Raw genomic sequence first — 10,432 nt, 5'->3', positions numbered from 1 at the left:
TGGACTGCCAAACCACTACCCCCAGCCCCCGTTTTCGTCGTCCTCGGCGCTGTAAGTCTCCGGCAGGCTTGTCGCAACTCGCGGGCAAACGGGTGGTCGTCTACCTTCAATTTATCTGCCGGCAAACGCGATTTCGCGATCCCAAATCTAGCCTCCCAACGTCGTTTCAACTCCTTCAGCGCATCCATGGCTTGGGCGTCGCCATGGTCGACCACTTTATTGGCAAGAGTGAAGAATTCCTCAAGGTTGAAGACGCACGGAGACGAAGACGATTGATTTCCGCCATTTTCGGCGGTGTGAAAACCAGATCCAGAACCCGATTGTTCTCCGGCCAAAAGTCCATTTTTCCTCATCAACAAAGGTCCTTCCACTCCCCCTGACCTTGGGCTGCCATGGGATTGCGAAGAGTTGCCGTCGGCCGCCGGAAAAATCGAGCCCGATTCTTCATCTTCCATGGCGAGATCTGGTTTTTCTCCAATAAAACCAGCAATAGTTGTTGCCCTGGGCTCCCCTTCTTCATCTACAGTACTTCCGTCATCCTCCGGTGGCTCGCCGTCGTCTCCCACCTCTCCGGCCGGCGGATTTTTAGAGATAGGGCTAGTGTGTGTTTTTGATGGTGTATTAGTGTGTGTGAGAGAAGAATGAGATTTTGGAGGGTCCATTTTTTGAGAGAGAATTTTTTTAGTGAGAGAATTTTTGCATTTTTTCCGTCGAATTCTTAGAATGCTCAGAGGACCACATTATTTGGAGGTTCGACCATGGGATTCCTACTACTCAGACTCTTTATAGGCTTTTTGATCGGCCTGGACCGAAAGTAGACTGGTACTCGCTACTTTCGGGATCACTCAAGATTCCACGTCACTTATTCATCCTCTAGCTTGCTATTCTTGGAAAGTTGGCTACGACGGATAAACCATGGCTAGCCCACCTCGGCCCGTGCATTTTATGCAACGAGGGAGCGACGGAGACACACGACCACTTATTTTTCCAGTGCAGATTTAGTCGTCAGTGTATAACAGAAATTCAGAAAATAGTACGATTCTCGTGGCCCAATAGAGACTGGATGACGAATATTATATGTGCTTCCCGGAGATGGAGAGGTCAGCACATTATTAACATGTCGTACCGAGCACTATTAGCATCATGTGTTTACCACATTTGGAAGGAGAGAAATTTGAGACGATTTGAGCAAACTGAAAGGACTCCCAGCACCATGGCAGTAGTTATTATTGAGGATATCAAGCAGCGAATACATAGCATTACATTACCTAGTTCAGTCAGTACACGATCTTTATTTAGACTTTGGCGTATCCCTTGGCCTGTCGAGGGAGACACCAACTGATGACTTCCATGTTGTACTGTACTACAATGTTATTAATGAAACTTACATTTACCCAAAAAAAAAGATTTTGGTAGTAACAGACAAATTCATTGGTAATCTCTCCTGGATCCGTGTGGGTGGTCCCATTATCATCATTGATCTGCATTATCCTCCTCGACACTCTTCTCTGGGCAATTTTTTGAAAGAAAATCCGGGAGCATTGGTCGCCTCCCTTCATCCATTGCATCTTGGCTCGTTGTTGCAACATGATTTGTTCGAGCTTCACCGCTTTTGCATATACAAGGCGACAGTAGTGTTCCAGTTGTAAAAAGGCCTCATTCTGTCTATCTAGGCTCACCAAGTGTTGTGCCTCGTCAAGGAATCCTTTGGCTAGGTGAACATTAAGTGTCAAATCTCCTTTTTTCCTCCTTTGTTGTCTGAAGACTGGTTTCAAGGCTTTAAGTTTACGCGTTACCGCAAACATAGGAAACCCAATGACTGTTTGATTCCAAATATTCTGCACGCTGGGGATAAATTCAGGTGAGAGAGTTAGGTAGTTGTCAAAACGAAACATACCTCTAGTTTGATGCTGCCTGTCCCTTACTAGTGGCGAATGGTCAGAAGTCCGCGGCATAAGGCTGTGATAGCACGATGAAGGGAATCTCGCAAGCCACCTATCGTTAATGAGCATCCGATCCAATCTCTTCCACAGACTCCGTGGGCTTGTACTGCAATTATGCCAAGTATACCATTCTCCCTGCATAGGCAATGGCAATAACCCGGCCACCTGCATACTAGCATTGAATTCTTCTATGGCAATCCTAATATCACCCGAAGCTCCATACACCTCATTCATATCTTGGACTGCATTGAAATCGCCTCCCACCAGCCACGGATCATCTGTGCACTGTCGAGCCAGTATATCCAATGTACTCCATAAGCTCCGACGGTCTGCAATCTCAGAGGCTCCACAAACAACAGTGATAATGATAGGTTCACTATCAGCCCTGTTACTGACACGACAGTGTATAAATTGATTCCCCACTTCAAGGATATGAACATCAACTTCAATTCTCGTCCCACGCAACCCATATATGATTACCCACAGATGCATAATCCACAAACCATTTCCAATGAGGAAGCAAAAAGGACTGAATATGCATGGCACTGTTAAGACGAACGCGAGTTTCTAATATGCCCATAAAATGTAACCTATATTCAGAGACAAGGTCCTTTAATGCGAGCTGATGGTCTCTCTTATTCAGCCCCCGGACGTTCCATATCGCGATATTCAACATGGATTACTGCTAGTGGGGCTGCATATGTTAGGACCCTAGTAGTCTCATCTGTATCGTCAAGTAAATTCAAGCATCAAATGTATTATAAATAACCACTGCCTTACCCCTCTCATTGTGTGAGGAGACTTCATGTTCAGTCTGATTTGCACATTCCTCTCGTCTCGTAACTTCTTCCACCTCAACGACAGTCTCTTGATTCAATTGTCTTTTTTTGGGTTTTGTTGGAGGGGGAGTGTTGAATTTTGGCACATACACCTTTACCGGGGGTTTTTTCTGTTTTTGAGGTTTAGTCAACGTACACTCCTTCGCCGAATGTCCCAGTGTCATACAGTCTGTGCATTTTGGGGGAAGCCATTCATACTCGACATCTACTTTGCATGGGGTTTCCCCTCCATCTTCATCCGGAGTCATTATAATAATATGTTTCCTCAATGTCTGTGTAACATCAATCATCACGCATACACGAGCGAAGTCCAGTCTCGTGCATGCTCGTGTTATCGCATCTGGGTAGAGAGGCTTTCCCACCCCACTCGCAACAGTACTCAATCCTTTCGTCGTCCAGAATTTCATTGGAAGGTGTCGCATTTTTATCCAGACAGGCACTTGCGTATGCTTCAATTTTCTCATAGCCATACCTGGTTCCCACTTTTGCAGTACAATCGGCTGTCCCTGGAACAACCAGGGTCCTCCTTCAATGACTTCCTCTATATCAATTACTGATTTAAATCGGAAGAAAAAGAAGCCATTAGTAGTCGCTGTGACCTCTCGTAGTGCCGGCCAAACCGAAAAGGCAAACTCCTTCAAATGATGATAGTACGGTCGTTTCCCCAAAAAGTAACCCACTGCTGTAGTTTCCCATCGTTTGGCTCCATCTCGCACAGTATCTAATGAAGGACGAACTACAACCTCCCCATTTTGCATCGTTGGGGCAATGTATGATAGCGTTTTACGCGACGAATTGTTGAACGCAACAGTAATTATCATCAAAATTCATTTGTGGACTAGTGTGCAAAGGAATATTCCCAATGAACAAAGGAGAGGATGCTATCTTTTTTCCAAAGTTGCTGTTTTTTTCTACTACATTGCTAATGTCATGCCCTGTGTCAGCAACAATGACATCATCAGCAGAGTCAACGCTTACATCAGCGGAGTCAGCGCTTACATCAGCAGCTGCATCATCAAGAATCTGCGTCACCTTGCTGTTCGCCGGAATCGCGTCTTTCACCGGCCGGAAAACTGTAGATCTGGTCGGAAATGTTACAGGTCTTGAGCTAACCCTTGTGTTCGCCGTTTCCGCCTCTGTTCGGCCGCCAATGTCGCCGGAAATAAAGCTTCCCGATCAGAAAACCCTATCCCTCAACGCAGTTCTGTTTTCGTTCGACTGTACACCAATCGCCGGCGGAATTATGGTCCTCAAAGCCTTGCGTATCCCCCTTACAAGTGGTGGTTCAGTTAGCGGCGCCGGTCCCGAAAATAAATTCGCGGCAGGCTGCTTCCCAAAACTTGTCTCCCATTTCAGTTTCAACTCCTCAAGCGCCGTTAATGAATCGTGGTCTCCGGCATCAATAACAACACGAGCTAATCGGATAAATTCAGCCATATTGAACGTACCTCTTCTCCGTTCGCCATTATTGCTCGTCGAAGGTGCGCCGCCATACCCTAGTTTTGGGCGGCGCACCAAATCTCCATCTTTTCCATCCAAGTTCGGATCTTTTTCCATGGGCATGCGGATCTTTTTCCATGGGCATGGTGTCTCCTTCATCAACAGTCACTAACCCATCGTCAGCCATGCCCCGATTTGTCGCTGCCGTTTCGTCTTCCACAGGCGTCGGTTCATCTTCCCCAACGGCGCAAAACCCCTAATTTTGAGAATGATGAACTAGGGGCTAAATCGACAGTTTTGGTTTCCAAAAAGCTTCCTATGCCATCCCCATGACCATGGCAACAATGGGGAGCGTCAGAATCGCCGGCAGTTTCCTCCAATCGAACCTCCTTCAATGGCGACTTTTCGGTTATCTCGCGGGTTTCGCCGGAAAACTGCTCAACGATGACTGCCGTTTGCCTGACACCATCACCATCGGTCTCCCCTTCGCCGGTCGGAGCCTCTTCCTCGTCGCCGGCATCGTTTCTAGTAGTTAGGGCAAGTGTGTGTGTGTTATGTGGTGTAGTAGTGTGTGAGAGAGGATATGGAGAGTCCAATTTTTAACTGTTTTGCTCGGTTTTATTAAAGCTAGTTTTACTTGACCCAAATGTTGGTTTAGACACATGCATTTGTGTGGTAAATTTTGGTAAGCGTTAGTATAAAAGGGAAACAAACTTGTTTTAATAAAACTGTGCAAAACAGCTAAATTTTGAACGTTCTCAGAATTCTACGAAACTTGAAGCAAACGTTGGTCTAGACCCATGCATTTGTGTGGTAAATTTGCTAAGTGTAATAATAACTACAAATTAGTAGAAATGGGAAACAAACTTGCTTATATAAAAACCATACTTACATTTACCATAAAACCATACCAAACAGCTAAATTTTGAACGTTCTCAAAATTCCACGAAACTTGACCCAAACGTTGGTCTAGACCAATTATTTTGTGTGGTAAATTTGCTAAACCTAATAATAACTGCAAGTTAGTAGAAAAGAGAAACAAACTTGTTTTAATAAAACCGTGACAAACAGCTAAATTTTGAACATTCTCAGAATTCCACGAAACTTGACCCAAACGTAGGTCTAGACCCATTCTTTTGTGTGGTAAATTTTCTAAGCGTAATAATAACTACAAATTAGTAAAAAAGGGAAACAAACTAGCGTTAAACTAACCGTGACAAAATGCTAAATTTTGATCATTCTCAGAATTCCACAAACTTGACCCAAACGTCGGACTAGACCCATTCTTTTGTTGGTAAATTTGCTAAGGGTAATAATAACTAGAAATTAGTGGAAAAGGGAAACAAACTGGCTTTAATAAAACCGTGCAAAACAGCTAAATTTTGTACGTTCTGAGAATTCCAGAAACTTGACCCAAACGTTGGTTTACACCCATGCATTTGTATAGTAAATTTGTTAAACGTAATAATATCTACAAAATAGTATAAAAGGGAAACAAACTCTCTTTAATAAAACCGTGCAAAATAGTTAAATTTTGAACGTTCTCAGAATTCCATGAAACTTGACCCAAACGTTGGTTTAGAAACATGCATTTGTATGGTAAATTTGGTAAGCGTAATAATAACTACAAATTAGCATAAAAGCGAAGCAAACTTGTTTTAATAAAACCGTGCAAAACAGCTGAATTTTGAACGTTCTCAGAATTCTACGAAACTTGACCCAAACATTGGTCTAGACCCATCCATTTGTGTGGTAAATTTGTTATGTGTAATAATAACTACAAATTAATAGAAATGGGAAACAAACTTGCTTATATAAAACCGTGTCAAACAGTTAACTTTTGAACGTTCTCAAAATTCCATGAAACTTTTTTTTGGTAAATGTAAGTTTCATTAAGTAAAATGAAATAGTAGTACAGTACAACAGTGTGGTTATCAGCTGGTTTCTCCCTCGACAGGCCAAGGGATACGCCACAGTCTATATAAAGCTCTTGTACTGACTGATCTAGGTAGAGAGATACTAAGGATCCGCTGCTTGATATCCTCAACAATCAATAAAGCCATGGTGTTAGGTGTCCTCTCAATGTGCTCGAATCTTCTCAAGTTTCTCTCCCTCCAAATGTGGTAAACACATGAAGCTAATAGTGCTCGATAAGATATGTTAACAATGTGTTTACCTCTCCATTTTCGGGAAGCCCATTCCATATCCGTTATCCAGTCTCTATTGGGCCAAGAATATCATACCATTCTTCGGATAGCTGTGAGACACTGTTGACTAAATCTGCACTGAAAGAATAAGTGGCCATGTGTCTCTGTCGCTCCCTCATTACATAGAATACATGGGCCAAGGTGCGCTAACCATGATTTGTCCGTTGTAGCCAATTTGCCTAGAATAGCAAGCCACAGGATGAACAAATGACGTGGAATCTTCAGTGATCCCGAAAGTAGTGAAGCCCAGCCTACTTTCGGTCCTGGGGGATCAAAAAGCCTATATAGAGCCTGGGTTGTAGGTTTACCCTGATCAAATCTCCAAATAATTCGGTCTTCCCCTCCATGGATTGTGGGTAAACCTTGTGTGATCTCCAGACACTCAAAATCTGTGATAGGAGGCCACTGCCACTCTCCTTCACTAATAACCGTGCTCAATCTGGCTGATTCCTCTATTCTGAGTAGTCTCAGTCCCCGTGGGAATCTGACACTGAGCGGTCCGAGATAATGCCACGGATCCTGCCAAAGGTAAAAAGTTCGCCCATCGCCGATCTGATAGTCCACCATAGGGCGGAGGAAAGCCTGTAGACGTAGAATTTTCCGCCAACCCCATGAGCCTCCATTCTCCCTAATCGTCCAAATGGAGGTCTCTCGTAATCGACCCTGGTAAAGCCATTCAACCCAAATTGAGGTCCTATCGCACCTGATGATATCACAGAGTTTCTTGGTCATTAATGTGCGATTCAATATCTTTGAATCCTAGTCCTCCCTCATCTTTCGGTCGGCAGAGATCTTTCCATGCTACCTTCGCATAACCACTGTTTGTTGTCCCCTTCCACAAGAAAGTTTGTAGTCTCTTCTCAATTTCGTTAGTAACTTTCTTTGGCAGGACGAACACCGATGACCAATATAAACTCAGTGACAAGAGTACAGATTTAATAATCTGCACCCTACCAGCATAAGAAAGAGCCATACCCTCCCAACCCGCAATGTGTTTATCAATTTTCAACAATAAAGGGTTACAATCAGCAATTGTTAAACGAGAAGATAAAAGAGGTAGCCCTAAATACCTCATCGGTAGGACTCCCTCTTGAAACCCGAGTACTTCCAGCATCTCCTCTCGTAGTCCTTGTGCTGAACGTGAGATAATGAGGTGGCTTTTCTGCACATTCAGCCTGAGCCCCGACCATTCAGCAAAGTGATCCAATCCTGTCTTAAATACTCCAATAGAGTTCATATCGGCACGACAGAATAGCAACAAATCATCAGCAAATCCCAGCTAAAAAATCCTGGCTGCATCACACTTCCAATGAAAGGAAAATAATTCATCCTGGTCAATCAATTGTAGGAAACCCAATTGTAGGACTTCCATCACAAGCACGAATAAGTATGGTGATAGAGGATCTCCCTGCCGAAGCCCTCTGGCCCCCGTAAAGAAGCCGTGAGGTTTCCCATTAATCCCAACAGAAAATGAGGGTGTTGTGACACACTCCTCAATCCATTTCACGAATGTATGAGGGAACCCAAATAATTGTTGTACTGTACCATATTTTTCATTTATGAAATCTACCATTACCGAAAAAAAAAAACAAATAACTCCATCACAGCAATTAGGAAATCCCACTCCACCGTATCATATGCCTTTCGAATGTCCACTTTTAAAGCACACCGGGGTGGTAGATGAGTCTGGTTATATCCCGTAAACAATTCCTGCGCCAACATAATATTGTCTCCTATGCTTCGTCCGGGCACGAACGCCGCTTGGCACGGACTAATAAGTTTGTCCAGTATCACACTCAATCGTTGGACAAGGAGCTTGGCAATAATCTTGTACAGTACATTGCAGCAAGATATAGGACGGAAATCACCAACATTCATAGGAGAATGTACCTTTGGTATGAGCGCCAAAAGTGTAGTATTTATCTGCTTCAGAATTCGGCCCGTATGAAAGAAATCCAAGACTACCGAAGACACCTCCTGCCCTATTATAGGCCATGCAGCTTTGAAGAAGCCCGATGAATACCCGTCTGGCCCAGGTGCCTTATCTTCAGCAATGTCAAAAATCGCTTGCTTGACATCCGTATGAGTAAATGGCAAGACTAAGGAGTTGACATCATCTTCACTCAATATATGTATAGCCCATGGTCGCAGGAATCGAAGATCTATCATGTCTCTTCGTCGTTCCCCACCAAGTAAATTTTGGTAGTACATGACAAACTCATTAATTACTACTCCTGGATCTATGTGAGTGGCTCCATGATCATCATTGATTTGTAAGATTCTCCTCGCCGATCTCCTTTGAGCAATCTTACAAAAGAATACCCGGGAGCACTGGTCACCCCCCTTCATCCACTGCATTTTTTATCTCTGTTGGAGCATAATCTGTTCAAGTTTAGCTGCTTTAGCTAGTACTACCCGGCAGCAGTGTTCCAATTGTAGGAATAGTTCATCCTACCTGTTTGAAGTAACAAGTACTTGCGCCATCTCAAGAAACCCTTTTGCTAGTTGGACATTGTGTGATAAGTCCCCCTTTTTCCTCCTCTGCTCTCTAAACATCGGTTTAAGTGCTTTGAGTTTTCTTGTTACGGCATACATGGGTGTCCCTATTATGTTATGTTGCCATACCTGCTGTACACTAGGAATAAATTCTAGAGATAGGGCGAGGTAATTATCGAATCGAAACATACCTCCTAGTTGTTGTTGTATATCCCCACATAACACCATCGGAGAGTGATCTGAAGTGCGTGCTGTGAGAGAAGAATAATATGATGTCGAGAACTGAGCCATCCATCTATCATTGATCAGCATGCGATCCAGTCTTTTCCAGAGGTTTCGTGGCCCGGTACTGCAATTGTGCCATGTGTACCATTCGCCCTGCATGGGTAATGGTAATAATCCTGTATTCTAGATGCAAGTATTAAAATCTTCCATGACCATTCGAATATCTCCTGATACACCACAGATTTCACTAAGGTCTCGCACTGTATTGAAATCCCCTCCAACAAGCCACGAAATATCAGTACTCTGCATAGCAATAGTCTCCATGGAGCCCCATAACGCCCTCCTCTCTACCAACTCATTTGCCCCATAAATAACAGTAATAGCAATGGACTCATGAAGTGCACGGATATTAACATGACAGTGAATAAACTGTGTGCCACATTTAACCACATCAACATCAATAAAATTTTCATCCCACGCTATCCAAATCCGATTACCAGACGATCCATAATCCACAAACCATTTCCATTGAGGTAGTAAAAAAGCCTGAATATGAGATACGTTATTGATACGAACACGAGTTTCAAGGAGACCGAGGAATTGTAACCTGAACTCAGCAACAATGTCTTTGACTGCTAACTGATGATCTCGTTTGTTCAGGCCACGAACATTCCATATTGCTGCATTCAACATGGATCCCAAAGGCATGGGGCTGCTATGCTTAGGACCCCGAGACGACTCATCTGTATCATCTAATAGGTGAAGTGCATCAAAAGTATTATATATAACAAGCGCCTTACCCCTTTCCTCACGACTAGGGCCGGCTGCATCTCTAGGGGATTCACGTCCCTCTCTCTGCTTCAGGCCACGAACATTCCATACTGCTGCATTCAACATGGATCACAAGGCATGGGGCTGCTATGCTTAGGACCCCGAGACGACTCATCTGTATCATCTAATAGGTGAAGTGCGTCAAAAGTATTATATATAACAAGCGCCTTACCCCTTTCCTCACGACTAGGGCCGGCTGCATCTCTAGGGGATTCACGTCCCTCTCTTTGCTTTTCTACCACTTGAGCTGGTGGTGGTCTGCTCATGTTCCGATCAGGCATATGTGTTGGTCGGGATGGTATATAAGTAGTATCACCTTCCTCCCTAGGATGGTTCCTACTCCGTTTAGGCATTGTTGGTTCTTGCGGCGTCCCCATTTTTGGTACATATACAGCAATCGGTGGTTTAGCTGGTTTTGGTTTGTTGAGGATACACTCTTTGTCAGAGTGTC

The sequence above is a fragment of the Sesamum indicum genome, unplaced genomic scaffold (assembly GCF_000512975.1).
Source record: "Sesamum indicum cultivar Zhongzhi No. 13 unplaced genomic scaffold, S_indicum_v1.0 scaffold00323, whole genome shotgun sequence".
NCBI lineage: Eukaryota > Viridiplantae > Streptophyta > Magnoliopsida > Lamiales > Pedaliaceae > Sesamum > Sesamum indicum.
Note: the sequence above shows the minus strand (reverse complement) of the source record.